This window comes from Podarcis liolepis, assembly GCF_965112155.1.
Source record: "Podarcis liolepis genome assembly, chromosome: 4".
Taxonomy (NCBI): domain Eukaryota; kingdom Metazoa; phylum Chordata; class Lepidosauria; order Squamata; family Lacertidae; genus Podarcis; species Podarcis liolepis.
The window spans coordinates 17,190,589-17,204,578 of NC_139558.1; positions in this window are offsets into that span (position 1 = coordinate 17,190,589).

The window sequence follows — 13,990 nt, forward strand, 5'->3', positions numbered from 1 at the left end:
CGTCGGAGGAGGATCACTGATGGATCTCCGCAGCGGCAAGGCTAAGAAGGGAGACACTCCGGCTGGGGCCAAGCCAGCTGGCTTTCCATCTCACAGTTCTGACACATTGGTGGTTATCTGCACATTTCTAGGTACATTTCAATAGCTATCAGACAGGCAAGGTTACATGAAAAAGTACCGTTGCTGGTTTGATGCCCCAATTCATTTGACCCAAGGGATAATATAAGACCCAGCTTATTGTTGGAAGGAATGTGACTGTAAAGGCACATACATACACGTGTGGTGGAGTTGTTCCTTGGTGGAAGCTTTATGGGAGACATCTCATTATAATTAGTAATATTGTAAAAGATCCAAAATTGTGCTCATGACACATATGTTGTCATATGTCTCTATCACTCAGCACTGGAAAATCAGCACTGGATTTACTCTTGGGAATTGGTATGCCAATGCATGGTTTGTGGATGCCATGGGGCAGCTGGCTCATCATCACCTCTGTGTTGTTAGAGGACAAGGAGAACCATAATATTTTCTGTCAACCTTTTATGACTTTATTTCTTAAAGCTCTTAAACAAAGCTCATGTGAGGGAAAAATGCCCTGCCACAATATCAGAAGCTGTAGGGTAAGTTACAAATTACTGCTGGGATCTCTTCTCTAATTGCTGTCCTAATTCTGTACCAGTTTCTTCAGGTTGCTATTATCATACTAGAGGTCATGTTTTCTTCTTGATTTGGACTCCTGCAAAGGAAAAAGGAAATATGATGTTAACTGTTAAATATGATGTTAAAAGTTAATTGACTTAGTTGGCAAGTTTGGATGTTGTTCTTTATATTTTTCATAATAATTATAATTATAATTATAATTTTATTGATTGAACATTTTTATTCTGTTATTGATTGAACCTTTTAAATAAATCTGCTTCCCAGTTAAATTATGTTAATCTAAAGTTGATTAAATATTTTAACTGATTAATCTGATTATTCAACTAGACAATATGACACCAGCATAAATGGTTTCCCATGTGAATCTGCTCAAATAACATTTATTCATTTTAATTTTAGAAATTAAAATGCTTTTTGACCCTCAGAAGGACACATGTTGAGGAAATATTTGACAATGCTGAAGTCAAAAGGGAAAGAAAAACTTTGTTACAGATTTTAGTGTTAGCTGAGGTCAATCCCAATGCTATTTTTGCAGAAGGTGGTGGCGGCGGGACCTTAAATATGTTAAGTGGCAAGTATTTTTACCCGAATCAGAACATCAACAAAAGATTTGGATAGTAAAATAAAAAGTGTAATTATTTTAGACATCTCTGAAGTTTAGTGTAGGAATGGGGAGATATTATTCTGTCATTTTGTGATTGATTACGTTGAAGACTGTGACATGCAGTATAAAAAGGATCACTTTATACATAGACCTCAAGTTATTTGGGTGGTTGTATGAGTGGCTGGGTGGAAGGAAGGAGCCTAATAAAGTCCCCTTTCTCTGCCAACACTCTAATAACTTGACTGCTCCAAAAAGAGTTTGCCCACTTGCCTGCAGAGCTTTCCCCCCAAGCAATGCCCATTTGCTGGTTGGGACTGGCCCCTGGGGAACTCCCACATCTAAGCCCGCCTGCTTGCAGTTGGCCAATCTGCAGGCAAGCCTGCAAGCCACCCCAGCCAGCCACCAGATCGCTGATGTGGCTGTGGACAGGCCACAACACTGCCCACCAATACAGGTAAGCAGACTTACAAGCTAGTATGTGATATGCCAACCTTGCTTTGGAGATCAAATATGTTCAAGCAGTAACATCGGTCCTCATAGGCAGACACGTTCATATCCATCAAATAGAAGACAGGGCAAGTATCCAGACCTGTATGTCCAGTTTTCATCCATTTTCCACTTCTGATTTCCAGGTCAGGTATCCACAGATGTAAAGGGAGAAGAACAAAATAGAACGGGGGAGGGATGGCAATCCCTACCCCTGCCACTCATCGATTGAGGGACACCTCCATTACATTTAAAATAGACAAGGGCTCTCAAAATTATTTGATAGTGCAAACCATGTGGGAATTAATATCATGACAGGATTTGATCAGGAGAGATTTTACAACTGCAGTAGCTCAGATGACAATATTGATGAACCTAACCTGTTCAGATGTCAAACATTTGGAATCCCTTTAACAGTAAACAGAAGCGCTACGCCTACATAAAAAATGAAAGCATTGCACAGTAATGTCTTTCTAGGGTTGACATATGGCAATGAAATGCAAACTTTCCTTTTTCTAAAAAAAATATAGAGAGGAAGTGAAGTGGAGGCACAGGTGGCTATGAAGCAATCAATGCTTGGCATAAGGGAACTATAAAGACAAGAAGAGAAGGGATAAAGAACTCAGATTGGGCATGGGGCCAAAATGGAGGATGTAATTAAGGAACAAAATATACCAAGGAAATGAACTGTTACTCCTTCTGCTGTATGAAAAAGCTTGATCGGATGCTTCAGAATAGAAGGCCAATAAATAAATAAATTTAAAATCTTTGTAAGAATACTCATTTCTTTCTTTCAGAAAAGGCAAAATGTGTTGGTAAAGGAGAACGCTTATTCATGCTTTCCAAAAGTGTGTGTACAGATGTATACCTATGCAAACAGAGAGAAGGAGACCCAGAGGAATGTGCAGAATGATAAGGGAGGAATTCACCCCTTTTTATACCCGCCTCGTTGCCTACTTTAGAAAAGGCTGTATAAAAGCAGGAAAATTCCATGAAATTGAGAGTGATTTTGAAAATGGGAAGGGGATTTACATGAAATCTGTCATCCACAGCCCTTTTCAGACGATCAGTGCCGAATGAATATGCAAACGGTGGCCATTTGTGTGTGTTTGCAGAGTTCCTGATCTCGAGGACAGAATCTGCAATTCTATATATGTTGAGCCTGTACACACAGGATACTGAATGGGGATGAACCAGGAGCAAAGGCTGCCAGCACAACTACACTTCCTTTCTCTAGCACCCTGAGTACCATTCATTTAAACCTTCACAAGTCTTGCCTGAAGAAGGCTAGTGTGATATCTAAAAGTATTTAATTGTTCGTGAATTCATTGGCCCAGTTCCTTGAATGCAGAAAGGATGCCACTTGGCACACAGACAGTGTCATAATTTGTGCTATTCATGTACTATTTAGCCAAAAGGGGTGAGAGGGGAAAAATTTATTTCAATGGGCATTGGAACACCTTACAGTGGTACCAAGGGTTAAGAACTTTTTTTTTTCTGGTTCTTAACCTGAAACTGTTCTTAACCTGAGGTACCACTTTAGCTAACGGGGCCTCCCGCTGCTGCTGCACCACCACTGCACAATTTCTGTTCTCATCCTGAAGCAAAGTTCTTAACCCGAGGTACTATTTCTGGGTTAGCAAAGTCTGTAACCTGAAGCGTATGTAACCTGAAGCATCTGTAACCCGAGGTACCACTGTAGTTCTGTGCAGAACTGCAGCCCAACCATCATATGAAAATTATTGGAATGACATAACATCCATTTGTGTTACCAGTACTAATAATAAATAATTAAATTCCATGAGAGTTGGACAAGCAATTAGCTTCTTAGGAGGGTTGGGTGATATCTGCTTTTTAACATTGTGACATATCACCAGCTAAACATTGTGATATACTGATATATTACAACATCTGAAATAATGATGGAGCTATGTAGAGGCATTGGCTGGCTTCATGGTTTTTCCCACATTGTAATTTATTGCATAGTGTTCTCACACACGATTCACCAGATAAATTGTCAGGTCTAAAATTATGAAACAGATATCATGATATGGACTCAAACTGGTTTGGGACAGTCTATTGATATACCCCCCTTCATGGATCACTGCCTTGTTGTGGCAAAGGGGGTTGAATAACTCCCAGAAGTCATGAGCTATGCCATGCAGGGCCACCCAAGACGGACAGGTCATAGCCAAACGTTTAGACTAAATGTGATCCACCTGGAGAGGGAACTGGCAAACCACTCCCGTATTTTGCCAAGAAAACTCCATGGACATAAAAAAGGAGAAGCTTTGAGAAGAAAGTGAGAGTTTCCAAGGTATGCTTTCATTCATGGGGTCACGGAGAGTCAAACCCGACTAAGACGACTAAGCAACAAGAATTGATATATCACCCTGCTCTAGTATATATTGCTTAAATGTTGGTGGCATTGATGTTCCAAATGCACAGACAAAAATAATGAGACCCATTGAACTTGAATCTAGCGTTTCACAGCACTGCAAAGGAAAAATTGACAGGATGAAACTTAATGAAATTCATGTACGTTTGGTGGGTGTCACCATAGCTACAGCAGCATCCTAGTTAAGGCAAGTAGGGCAGGTCCATCTAGACTGCTTGCATGTCAATTGCAATTTCATTCTAACAACTTATCACCCAATGCTATGTGTGTAGCCATCATAGCTGGCCTTGAGTAGCTGGGGGCAGTGCATGAATTTAGGAAGCTACATGGGACATATCTAATCTCAGTTGTGTTCTGCGTAATCAGATGGCTTTTTAAAAGGTATCGGGATAGTCTTATCAGTGGCTATGAACCATGGCAGAGCTTAATGTAGAAAAGTGGTAGACCTCTGCAAACTGGAAGCTGGAGACAAAGAGCAGGTGAAGGTCATTGCCTTTTATGCTCTTCTTGTGAGCTTCCAGAGCAAGGCCAGCCCACGGTATTTTGACACCTGAGGCAGATCCCGAAATGTTGCCTCCCTCCCCACCAGGGATGAAGGGGTGAGAGAAAATCTACATCTGGAACAAGGGAGGAAGAAAGATTAACATCAGGATCTGCTGCCCTGATGGATCCCACCACCTGAGGTGGTCACCTCACCTTGTCTTGTGTGTAGGCTGGGTCTAGCACCAAGTAGGCTGCATTTAGAAAGAGAATGCTGGATTATATGATGCTTGGTGTGCTCCTAGGGGCAATTATTATATTCTTGTACCTAGGCATTGACCTTAGCCAGACTACTGGGCTTGGTAGTTATCCACCTTGTTGTGCTTATATTATTGTAAGAACTATTAGATGCCGATGTCCTTGAATCATTGTGCCTTTCTTGGGGCTCATACAGCATTATCCGCTTTCTCCTGTGCTCCAGCCTTATCATATATGGGTAGGTCACCTCTCTTCCCATCTCCTACAGGCTCTTTCTTTTGCCTGCCATCATACTTTGTGTCATAGCTGTCAACGTTTCCCTTTTTTTTAGGGAAATTCCCTTATTCCGAATAGGATTCCTTGCAAGAAAAGGGAAAAGTTGACAGCTATGCATTGTGTACATATCTCTTTGAGTGCAGCTCCTGTAACTCTGTTACATGCTCTACCTCTCTTTTAAATCAGAACCAGTGAAGGCGGTGAAGGTCCTGTGTGAGTGTCTGGAGGCGGTTGGAGGATGGATGGCAGCTAACAGATTGAGGTTGAATCATGACAAGACAGAAGTACTGTTTTGGGGGGACAGGAGGCGGGCAGGTGTGGAGGATTCCCTGGCCCTGAATGGGGTAACTGTGCCCCTGAAGGACCAGGTGCGCAGCCTGGGAGTCATTTTGGACTCACAGCTGTCCATGGAGGCACAGGTCAAATCTGTATCCAGGGCAGCTGTTTACCAGCTCCATCTGGTACGTAGGCTGAGACCCTATCTGCCTGCAGACTGTCTCACCAGAGTGGTGCATGCTCTGGTTATCTCCCGCTTGGACTATTGCAATGCGGTCTACATGGGGCTACCTTTGAAGGTGACCCGGAAACTACAACTAATCCAGAATGCGGCAGCTAGACTGGTGACTGGGAGCGGCCGCCGAGACCATATAACACCGGTCTTGAAAGACCTACATTGGCTCCCAGCACAATTCAAAGTGTTGGTGCTGACCTTTAAAGCCCTAAACGGCCTTGGTCCAGTATATCTGAAGGAGCGTCTCCACCCCCATCGTTCTGCAGGGACACTGAGGTCCAGCTCCGAGGGCCTTCTGGCGGTTCCCTCACTGCGAGAGGCCAAGTTACGGGGAACCAGGCAGAGGGCCTTCTCGGTAGTGGCACCCTGTGGAACGCCCTCCCATCAGATGTCAAAGCGATAAACAACTACCTGACATTCAGAAGACATCTGAAGGCAGCCCTGTTCAGGGAAGTTTTTAATATGTGACATTTTAGTGTATTTTTCATCTTTGTTGGAAGATGCCCAGAGTGGCTGGGGAAACCCAGCCAGATGGGTGGGGTACAAATAATAAATTATTATTATTATTATTATTATTATTATTATTATTATTATTATTATTATTATTATTATCTGTTTATTTAGACTTTCTTGGACTAGAACTCAGCTGGGCTTCCATCTCATTCTTTATTTAGGTGCCATGGACAGTTTCATCCACCCAAATAGTATTGCCTGACCTACTTTTTAATCAGCAATGTCGAAAGCAACACGATGGCCAGCAACAATTACAGTATAGAAAACTTTATGGAACAATGCAAAACATCAAAACTATCAAACTGAAGTCTCTGAAAGTCACGGTGCCAGGCTTTGTATAATCTGCAAATGTCCAATCCTGATGTCCAACTCTGAACTCTGCTGAACAGTGTTTCCGGATAGCAACTACTGTTTCGTTCAGTTCTTCATCAGCCAATTAGTTCAACAAACACTCGTAAGTGGAAAGATGTGCAATTTCTTCATTAACCAATCTTTTTTCAAATTGATATATTATACATGAGAAAGACTCTCCTCCCTGAAAGAGAGGGGAGGGGTTGTGGTCGGGGCCCGAGCTCCGGCTAGCAGGGGGCGTGGCCCCCTGCCCGCCCGCTCACCTGGCTGGCGCTCACGCCCCCTCGGTGGCCATCCAACCAGGAGCCACAGAGGGGGCGTGTTCAGCAGCATTTTGCTGCAGCGCCAGCCTTTCCCCGGCCTCATTCTTCCTCCGTCCATCGCGAGTCACCCACCCTCCACTCCCTTTAGTTAGGGTTTTAGGTTTTTGGCCTTGCTAAAAAGGTTGGTCGCCCCGGTTGCCTGGGGGGCCTGGTAGGAGTTTTTCCATTTGGCACTAGGCTTTTTGGTTTTTTCGCCTACCTCGTAGCAATCGTCACAACTTTTGTGGTATTGGTGGGTAGGTTAGGCATTGGAATAATGTGTTGCGGTGTGTGGAAGTGCTAGGTGTGGCCATCGCCTATGCCTTCAATTTTTAGGGGTATTCCGTTAAAGGAATCTGGGGGTCGTGTATTCCATCCAATGCCTGCTTGGCGGGAGGCCTTGGCACGACCCTCGGTGACAGCAGGGGTGAGCCTATAGTTGGATTAGCATCAACAGGCTCCACCTACTGGTGAATAACCCACTTGTTTTGATCCAATGCCTAAGCCAATACCTTTCAATTGCTGTAACCAATAAAGTTGTGGCCTTTTCTAGCCCATTAACCTTACATCACGTGTCCTCGTGTTTTTATTTCACTTCACCGGGTCAGGTCCTCGAACCACAATGAAAAATACTCTGGAACAGTGCTCATACGATTATGTACTTTCTAATCGCCAGAGGGCACGACCCTATGGAGAGACAGTGGGGTCTTCCGCATTAAGAAATTGATGTTATTGCTTATATCAGTGTGCTGGGCAGTGTGACACACTGCGGTTGCCTACATTGTCAGGAGCATCCTACACACGAGTAGGTATCTGGCAGAGACACATGCCCGACTGGCATGTTCTCTCCCTCCTGGTCAGTCAGAAGCTTCAAGAGCTTTTTCCAGCCTGAACATCACAGTGACTGATACCAAGAGAAGAAGAAGAAGAAGAGTTTGCATTTGATATCCTGCTTTATCACTACCCAAAGGAGCCTCAAAGTGGCTAACATTCTCCTTTCCCTTCCTCCCCCACAGCAAACACTCTGTGAGGTGAGTGGGGCTGAGAGACTTCAAAGAAGTGTGACTAGCCCAAGGTCACCCAGCAGCTGCATGTGGAGGAGTGGAGACAGGAACACGGTTCACCAGATTACGAGGCTCTCTCTCTTAACCACTACACCAGGGGCATCAGCACACTTTAGGACTAGCAGAATGTTGGCAGTTCGCGTGACAGACTCAATAGCACAGCATTTTGGCTAAACTACTTTATTTACATATAATACATTCTGACTCAGCTCCTTCCTCTTCAGCACCAGGCAGCAAAGAGAAAGAAACAAAGGACAAGCGTCCTACATCATGGAACACAGTAAAAAAAAACATCCTGTCTCCCTGTCTCCATCACTTCCCACAATGTGGAATGAAAACATACACTGTCATGTGATATAAACAATCCCATGACTGCAAGCATGGACAAAGAATCCTAACATACATACCATACATTTAAAACACATACCTCTCCCAAAAAGAATATTGGGAACTGTAGTTTAAATGCACTGGGAATTATAGGTCGGTGAGGATAAGCAACAGTTCCCAAGTTTTTTGTGAGGTGTGTGCTTTAACTGTATGCTGTGTACACAGCCTGAGGCACTACATCTCTGTATTTGCCATGATTTCCACCACATCAAGGCTTAGGGGTCAACCAGTTCAAGGATGCCTCTTTAAATAGTAAGTGGTTTAAAATTTAATTTTTCTTTCGTTCAGTCTGGTGGAGGTGGCAGTACAAATTGCCACTATTATTATTATTATTATTATTATTATTATTATTATTATTAATTAGTAATGCTAATATATTCATAGAATCATAGAATTGTATTGCCCATTTCTACCAGAGACAACCAAGTTTTTAATTATTGAATGATCATTTTTCTATAATGAAAATGATAGTTAAGAAACATGTAACAATTTTATTTTGGCCACCTACAAATATAGAAATAAATGTCCTTCTCTATTTTCATTTGATGACAAAATGTATTTTGTCTGCTGAAGACTGAGTGCCCTTTTTCCAAAGGAGCTTCTAGGATTACTTGTTTTGAATGGAGAAATTGATTTTATTTTTAAATGGTTGCTATTTGCAGAGAAACTAAATAAGCCCATCACTGCCTGGTATCATATCCTGCAAGAAAAAGACATGTGTGCTAATTAAGCGGATTTATTCTTACTTCTATTCAGAAGGGCAAACGATTTTTTAAAAAAAATAAATGTATTTAACTGGTCCATTTTTTTTGTCCTTAATGAAACCTTTAAAGTTTTTCAGTCTCTAACTGCTGTGCTAGCCATACATTAGAGATGGAAAAGAAGTTTGTCCACATTTTGAAGGAAACTGAATTTGCTGGACATGGACTTTTTGTGGATCTATATGAGTACATACATCTTGGGTTAAAGTTTTTCAGGACACGTCACTGATCCCATCTCAAATGATTGATTTAGAATCCAAGACTGCTCTGCTCTCTGTCTACTCTGTGGACACCTGGCCTTCCAAGAAGGACCTTATAACTTACCTTTGTTGACAGTGTGCCTTACAATGGCTCAGTATAGGAGAATTATAAATGCTGGTTTGTTTGAAATGAGGTTTATATAGCTGTAGGACTTGATATTAATGAGGGGGTGGAACTGGCAAACAAAGTTCAAAATCAAAGAGACAACACAGAATCAGACAAGTTTTAGAAAACATTGCTCATCTTTCTTACGCATCTACAAAAGAACCTGGCTATAGACTACTAGCAACTCACAGGGACATATGGAAATATACTTTTATTCGAACAAAATTTTTTTTGTGTGTGCGTGCGCGCACGCGATTGGGAACTGGACTGTTCTCAAAGAGTGTAAATGACACTTTCTTTTTGATTATGATTATTGTGAAAATGATGAATCAACCTTTTTTTAAAAAAAGGAATAGGCTGAGCTGTCCATCCTTACTGTAAATACCACCCACTGCAGCTCACAAATGGAAGGTGCCTCTACAGATGTGAAACATTACAGTGACCCCTGTGCTCACAAGGAACTCATATAGGGGTTGCCAAAAATGCAGACTAAGATTTAGCGATAGCACTTCTTCAAAAACAAATGAGTCATATGTTCTCTTATTTCCATATCAAGAATGAATGAATGTGATCCATTCAATTAGCAACAGCATCAAAATGTGATACCACTGTTTACAGCAAACAGGATACAATGGTTTTTTTAAAAATGGTTTTTGCAGTTCACAAAGGCAGATGGATGATATTTCTCGCCCATTGAAAAGAGGGAATCATCATAATAGTGACCAGTGAGTTTTGTTCTCACATATGCTTCCTCTAGTACAGTTTCCTAAAACTGTGTAAATGTTTTTCTCCCCTTTATGGCTGGCATATTAGAATTATGATACAACTAGGGTCATGTTTGCCTTTTAAAAAAACATATAGGTATTCCAATGGGAGATTTATTGGATTGTAAAATGGGTTGTGAGAAGTAAGTGTTCTGATATTGCATCTGCATAGGTCTACAGGAAGCAAAAGTTGCCATCTCTCTTTGGCTTCTCTGTCCCATGAGGCTGAGGATACAGGATAGTGGGAAGCCAACACATGAGGACAAATCAACTGTGTTATATTAAGTTAGAGTCTAGGGTTGCCATATTTTGAAGAGAAAAAAAGGGAACACTGTGACAACTCTCATGTTAAATATCTCTACTATATGCAGGCAATATAAGCTGTGATATATTGCTGAGAGGGGCAGGAGAAGAGGAGAGGAAAGCAAATCTTCAACTACCAGTTATGTCTATGACCCCATGAGCCAGAGCATGCCTTGGAAACTCTCACTTTCTTCTCAAAGCTTCTCCTTTTTTATGTCCATGGAGTTTTCTTGGCAAAATACTGTAGTGGTTTGCCAGTTCCTTCTCCAGGTGGATCCCATTTAGTCTAAACTCTTGGCTGTGACCTGTCCATCTTGGGTGGCCCTGCACGGCATAGCTCATGACTTCTGGGAGTTATTCAACCCCCTTTGCCACGAAAAGGCAGTGATCCATGAAGGGGTAAGTGAGAGCAAGGCATCATAAACTCAAAGGGACTTAACCTCTGGCTAGATGCATATAGGATTGTGCAATAAATTACCGTATGTGACAAATAGAGATGATGGGCAAATCAAAGCGAGCTAAAACTGCAGTTGTTCACCAGGTAGACTTGTCCCAGGTCATCACAATTTAATTAAGTGACATTACTGAAGACATCTAATTGAATAAGAAAAAGTTCTCTTTCCTTCTAAAGCCTTAAAAGAATATCAGGTTTGGCAGCTGATTTGTGTTGACAGCTACGCCACATGGGTACATTGTACATTATCTGAGTTCCTATGCATAGGAATCTGACTTTCCTAAAGCATAATAAATCAATAGTAAGTAAGCCATGGGGTCCTTTCCCAGCCTTAAATAATCTCTCACTGATGCATCATTTTAATGGAAAATTGTATTAGAATGATTAAATGGTCTTTTCTTTTAAAGACTACCTGGTAATTAAAGATTAGTTTAAATACATGAATCATGGTTCATTATAATAACCAAACAGTAGGGATTTTGATCTAACATTTCCATTTATCTTACAAAGAAGGAGAAATTTTCCAGGTTTCATGAATATTTGACTCAGGAGATTATAGGAACAGTTTAAAGCAAACAGTTGGTAACCGAATGGACACAGATATCTTACCTCAAATGTGTTCAGTACAAAGTGTAACCAGGACTGAGCAAACTTTAGACCATTTGAACAGTGGGGATAAGCAGCTGAAAATCCAAAAGCTTTTCAGAAACTCTTGGGCACTGTAAATTTGCTAAGAAACATCATGGAATGGGATCTCTGAAACAATATGAAGTCAAAACTGAATTCTAACAAAGCAATTGCCAGCTCCATTTGAAGCAAAACTCAGTTGGGTAAACTCAAGTACTGAGTATTTTCTATTAGCAGGTTACCAGTTTAATTACCAGTTTAGGCTTGGGCTGTGTGTTTACGGTAATGGTTATGATGCACTATTAAAATAAAGCAACAATAATAAAAAGGCAGAGATCCCACTGAACATGCAGGTATTGGGTTGTAGGAAGAGTTGCATGATGATCTCCTGGGTTGGATCCTGTCCTCACTTTTGTGTGAGGTAGGGATAAGGGATAAATTAGTTCAGTTCAAAGTTTAATGCAAACCTAACTAATGCACACTTTTTAAGCCAGTAAGTGAACGAAAGTGAATGAAATTTTTCATTTCTCCAAATTTTGCATAGTAGTGGAAATGCATATTATACACGCATTGTATTGTGGGAAACAACATTCAAATTGCATACACATATGTGTATATTGGGGGGGGGGTATAAAAAAATGTGAATTAATTTTCATGAAGACCTAAAAAAAAAAGTCACAGAAGCGGAAATGTTGAAAATAGAAATTGGAAAAATGAGAAACTGAAAGTGGTAGATTCCTCAATCCCTAGTGTGAAGTGAATGAGTGGAAGGGGCAATGTCCCCTTCTATTACGTTCAATAGGATTTAGTTTTCTTGACTAACTTTAGGTGGACAGATGGTATACCAAGAGTATAGGGAATGTGCATTGAAATTTCAGGTGCTAGGGAAGTAGTAGTTCACGTATTCCTCATGCTCAAAGGGTAGGGTTTAGTGCTTTGTTTAGTTAGCCGCTTTCCCTTCCCAATGACTAACAGAAAAGTGGTAATATTATGGAAAAGGAGAGAAAACATGCAGCCATACCTTAATTTACATAATGTATCCAGGGCACCCAATCCATCTGCTCTTGATGCAAACACTGCAACTTTGCCCATCATTTAGATTTTTATTTATCCATTTATTTGTTAGAACGGAATACACACAGCTCTGGCTACATTGGAGGAGATTTATTGAATGGTGCTAAATAGAAAACATAAGTCACACAGTTTATATAATATCTACTTAAGTTTGAAAGAAATAGTTTCATAGCCATAAATTTTACTGCCGTAGAAAGAAGCTGAATTGCTCTGGTAACAAACAAATGGGAATGACTTGATTCTTAATAAAGTGTTTTAAATAGCTGCAAACTCTGGTTGCACTTATTTAGCCATTGTAAAGTGGTAAACAATAAGTAATTTGAATTTATCTTTGCACGGTTGAATTTGCGACAGTACCAACCAACCAAGTGCCGCAATAGACTAGTGATATAACAGAAGTAATTATAATACAGGATAAATCATCATGCTAAGTTGAAAGTATAAAAAAGGCATTCTGCTCTCTCTAGAAATGCAAGTTATCATTATATATAGCTGCTATATATATCTCCTTAGCTCGGGCAGCCCCTGACCCCATGCCGGCAATTGGTGGCTTGCAACCTTATTGAGCTCACTTAATAAATGACACCATTTGTTGTTCATGCAGCAACCAGAATTTGCCTGAGAATGGGAGATGTTCTTAGGAGCTTCCATGATCTCACAGATGGCCATGGCAGTATGAGGCAGTATGAGGAACCACCTAGTAGAGGTTCTGGATCTCACAAAGAGCACTTCCTCTTGAGCCCAAATGCAAATTGTGTGTTCTGGGGAAATTGCAGTTCTTAAAGTCTCTATAAAGCTGCCGTTGTATCAATCTAGCAGGTGTCAAAGGAAAGCTCGGAGGTATCCCATTGTGCTTTCAGTGTCATCAAGAGAACAATAGCGTCCAACTGGGGCTTCTAATAAGAAGAGCAATTTCTAATTCACTGGGGAAATAGTTTGTTTAGCTCGGCCCAAATTCAAATTGAGCTGAGGTGAGGAGAGGAACGTCACCCCTCACCAACAGATCCATCCAAAACAGAGATCCTCTGATATCTCCATCAGAACACAAACGAGGTTTATATTGTATATTGTATATTGTATATTGTATATTGTATATTGTATATATGATCATGTTCTGAGATCATATGATGATTGATGTGCTCTAAAGTATCTTATAAGTCTCATTCCATACCCAATAAATGTGGGGCACCTCTGTCTGGCAGCAGCTGGGCCCATAGACTGCAGCAAAATACCGTATTTTTGGCTCTATAAGACTCACTTTTTCTCTCCTAAAAAGTAAGGGGAAATGTGTGTGCGTCTTATGGGGTGAATGCAGGCTGCGCAGCTATCCCAGAAGCCAGAACAGCAAGAG